The sequence below is a fragment of the Macadamia integrifolia genome, unplaced genomic scaffold, assembly GCF_013358625.1.
Source record: "Macadamia integrifolia cultivar HAES 741 unplaced genomic scaffold, SCU_Mint_v3 scaffold2671, whole genome shotgun sequence".
Taxonomy (NCBI): Eukaryota; Viridiplantae; Streptophyta; class Magnoliopsida; order Proteales; family Proteaceae; genus Macadamia; species Macadamia integrifolia.
Window position 1 is genome coordinate 56,682 of NW_024868875.1, and position 4,692 is coordinate 61,373.

General features: G+C 36.6%; 1 non-coding gene across 1 annotated transcript; it reads right to left on the reverse strand.

The window, feature by feature from the left end:
- Positions 1-2,349: 2,349 nt before the first annotated feature.
- Positions 2,350-2,456, reverse strand: LOC122067021. The gene has a single exon (XR_006136552.1). It is a non-coding gene; the product is annotated as a small nucleolar RNA R71 (small nucleolar RNA).
- Positions 2,457-4,692: the final 2,236 nt, after the last annotated feature.

Sequence of the window (4,692 nt, forward strand, 5' to 3'; positions counted from 1 at the left end):
CTCAAGTTCGAATCTTATGGTTGTTTTTTTTAGAAGATTTTGTTGAAGATTTCCTGCTTTTCACTCACTTAAAGCACTAAGGGCATGAAGGGGATTTCCACATCAAGTTAGAAGCAAGCAAAATCGTGGAAGCAAGAAGAGAAGAAAAAGAAAAAAAAAAGGGAAAGCAAAATCGTGGAAGCAAGAAGAGAAGAAAAAAAAAAGGAAAGAGAAAAAAAGGGGGGAACCAAAAATTGTCCAAATCTTCTCTCTCCTCCACATCATCACAAAAGATTATCCAAATCACACAAAGGAAGAAAAAAAAAATCGTCCCTAGGAGAGAGAAAAAAAGAAGAAAAATAAATTAGAAAAAAAAAAAGGAAAGAAAATAAGCAAAAAATTTTAGGAAATTTCTCAAAATTTATTTCTCTCTTCTCTCTCCTCCATCTTAGCACTTTTGGACTCAAAAGATCTCACAATCAATTGTGGGTTTCTCCCTTTTAGGAAAGAGAAAATTGTTACCCTACCTCTCCATTTCCTATAAATACAACTCATGTAAGAGGAGGAGACACAATTCATTCTTCTTCTAGTTTTCTTTAGTTGCTCTCTCTCTTCCTCTTTCTCTCTTTAGTTTTAGTTCTTCTCTATTTTTGCTTTAATCACTTTTGTAATAGTTTTTTATTTCAATTAATGCAAGCACTCTTTTATTCTTATTCAGCCTTTTTATGTTTATGATTTATGCAATTGAGTTGTAATTTTTTAAGTTATAGTTCTAGGCTTAGATCTAGGTGACAAGATAACGAGCCATGGAACAATTTTATTTCAAGTTCAAGCATTGATTCAAGTAAGTAGGCTCCTTCAGTAGTCTTCTCTCCCCCCTCTCATTCCCTCTTCTGACTACCATTTCTTTCTTAATTTAGGATTTTTATTTTCAGTCGTTACATTATTGCTATTCCTTTCCCCCAAGGTTCATGGCTAGTGTATGTGTTGGCTTTGCCCCTCCTAGCCATAGAACCATCAATTTATTGCTTTTATTTTAATTGTCTCCCTTTTCCCTAAAGCCAAGTAGAGTAACCCTTGTAAGAGTGACTCTCTGGTCAAGTAGGGAAGCTCATATTATGATGCATCCCTCGGGCTAAGTAGAGAAACCTACTTGTGAGTCTCTCTCTAGCTTTATTCCCTTTTTTTTTACTTTATTTTTATTTCAGCATTTTTTTCCTTTATTTATTTATTTTTTTAATTGCCTGGGTTGTTTATTTTTAGTTATTTATTTATTTACTTTTAATTGCGTGGCTTGCGTCTTTAAATTCTTAGATGACGAATGGTTAGGACGTTATTTTAGATACATATGTTTAGGACGGTAATTAGAATTAAATCATAACCATTAATCGGTTCACTTTCGCATTATTAAAAGAAATAAAAAAATAAAGTTACTGCTCTCCCTGTGTTCGACCTGTAGCTACACTGATCCGTACGCTTGCGGTTACATTTTAAATCTCAAACAAGTTTTTGGCGCTATTGCCGGGGAGATAGTTCCATGTTATTTTTCACTTTCTTTTGGTAAATCAGAGTGCTTTGTTTGCTTTGTTTTATATTTTCCCTTTTCTTTTATTGAATTCCTGAGGAGAACAACTTGCAATATTAGTTGTAACAGTGGAGGTCGCCATGCCTCACAGTATGATAAAGACAAGTTTCGCCCTGTAGCAGTACCTCAGGAATTGACCTGAGCAACCCCGGATCCCTGTCAGTAAGCTCCCAAAAAGCCAAAAAAAAATCAAAAAAATCAAAAAATCATTAAAAAATATAAAAAAATCATTAAAAAAAAGTTTTGCTATCCTTTCTTTTGTGCTTATCTTACTTTAGTTGTGGGTAGTTTTCTATTGCATGAGTGTTAGGTGGGTATGTAATACTAAGAATCGGTTAAAAAGAAGAGATCCAACAAGTAGTGACCCTATACGTTTGCTCTCTTTAAAACCCTTCAATATGGGAGACCAACAGCAAAACCCTTCACCTAAATCTCCGAAAGATAGGTTCTACCCTGCTAGAACAGCCCAACCTTCCTGTATAGTTCTACCACAAGCCCAGGGCAATAATTTTGAACTCAAATCTCAATACATCACTATGTTGCCCCACTTCCATGGGTTGACCTCTGAGGATGCATACCTATTTCTAAGGAAATTTGAAGAGGTATGTGTTCTAATTAAGATCCAATAGCTTTCTGATGATGCTTTTAAACTTAGGTTTATCACTTTTGCATTGAAAGACCAAGCTAAGAAGTGGTTGTATGGATTACCCACAAATTCCATAACCTCATGGGAACAGTTCACAGTTGTCTTCCTTAAGAAGTTTTTCCCAACTCACAAGACCAATAAGCTTAGAAGTGATATCCTTCAGTTTAGGCAAAAGCCTAGTGAGTCATTTTCCAAACTTATGGAGAGATTCAAGGATCTACTCCAAGAATGCCCTCACCATGGCCTAGACCTATGTGTAGGAACCACGGACCTCCGCCCCTGTGGGATCATCGCCGATACGGCACGTAGCACGTGGGAACACGCCAGGGCTCGACTCTAATGAGATGAGATGGTATCCCCTCTAGTCATCAAAAGCCAAGGGGGGGATACACGTTATGGGTAAAAAGGAGTCGCCACCTAGAAAGGGTCTAGGACCCGTAAATGTCTCCCCCGATCAAGGAAGAGAGACTAATGACTCTAATGGATAAGGCTGGTTTGCGCCAAGATTCTGGACAAGTGTCAAGTGACAGACTGGGAAGGTGTTAGGCACCCAGTCTGCCCGACCCTAAGGTCGATCTCTTTTTGTTTGACCAAAGTTTGTTTGTACCCTAATAACTAGTCCTAAATCTAGGTCACTGAAAACCATAATCTAGGTATCTAAGCATGACATGTGAAACCCTAAACCAAGTGTCTAAATTATGCTAGCTAGGTTATAATGAAATGGTTACGCTAATTAAACAAGCTTAAATGATTTAATTAATGTATTATGAGTCTTAGATTAAGCTAATTAAATAAACCTAAACCTAGGATTAGTTTAGCAATTTGTGAAACCCAAAATTAAACTAATTCGATTAATTGAACCTAACCTAGATGGGTGATCAATGAATTTATGAAATCCTAAATTGAATTAATTAAAATGATTAATCCTAATCCCTAGTAATTTATGAAATAAATTATTGCAATCCTACTTAATCTAATTAAAAAGGTTTATAAATTAAATGAGACCTAACTAATTTATGAAAGTGAAATGGATTAATTACATTAAATGAAGGCATTTTTTCTAATCTACCTAATCTAGTATAGGAGGATTAAACTAAACCTAAGGTTTAATTAAATTAATTATGGAACCTAATTGGACTAATTATGTCTACTTTAAGCTAATCCTAAGATGATTTAAACATTTGTCAAAACCCTAGTTAATCTAATGAGAAGAGAATCTTTTAACTAATTAATCTAGTTAATTATCCTACATTAAATAACTAATTAGTTGATTGATTAAAATAAACAAACCGCTAGAGGGAAAAAGGTTGGTAATTACACAAGTTTAATAAATTGAATTGAATGAAGAAATCAAATGCAATGATTTAAAAAAAACTAAATTAACGAACCACAATTAACTAAACAACAGTTGAAATGACTAATTACATTAACTAAGTTACTTTAATTAATCTAAATTAGTACTACACTAATGCAAGTGAATGTTGGAGTACAAAAGATAGATAGTAGGAAAACCCAAATCCCCAACACGCACCTAGTGCTACGAGCCGGTTTAAGGGGCCAGCCACGCCCGTCCTAAATTAAACACGCCCTAAACTACGTTCCATACATTATTTAGAGGGAAATAAAATGAAATCATTTGATTTTAAATTTTAAGATTAGGGGAATCACAAACCTAAGTTTTAGGACTAGATACATTACAGACTTGAAATCAAACCAAAATGGATAAAAGAAAAATAAAATATAAAAAAAGGGAGGGAAAGATTCCACATAGAAATGAAATGATAAGTTGGGCATTACAAATATGGACTATCTAATAGAGATTAAAGAAATAACCAAAGAAAAACAAGAAAATAAAATAAGAAGGAGAAGAAGAAAAAGTGAGTTGTAGGTTCGGTTACAACAGACTTTGGAGGAAGGAAGATGAGAAGAGAAGAAGAAGAAAAGAAGAAAAGAGGGGGGTTCGGTTGCTGCCAGTTACAGCAGCAGGAAAGGAAAAGAGAAAGAAAAAAGAAGAAGGAGAAGAAGAGAGGAGGATTAGGTGCGGCTGCAGTTCGGTTGCTGCCGGTTAGGGGTTGTAGCAGCAGGGAAGGAAAAGAGAAAGAAAAAAAAGAAGAAGAAGAAGAAGAAGGAGGATTAGGTGCGGCTGCGGTTCGGTTGCTGCCGGTTAGGGGTTGCAGCAGCAGGGAAGGAAAAGAGAAGAAGAGAAGAAGAAGAAGATGGAGGAGGAGGAAGCGCGGCTCGGTTGCTGCTGGTTAGGGGTTGCAGCAGCAGGGAAGAAGAAGAGGAAGGAGGAGTTAGTGCGGCTCGATTGCTGTTGGTTAGGGGTCGCAGCAACAGGGAAGAAGAAGAGGAAGGAGGAGTTAGTGCGGCTCGGTTGCTGCTGGTTAGGGGTCACGGCAGCAAGGAAGAAGAAGAGGAAGGTGAAAAGTGCGGCTGTAGTTCGGTTGCAGCAGCAGGGAAGAAGAAGAGGAAGGTGCGGCTG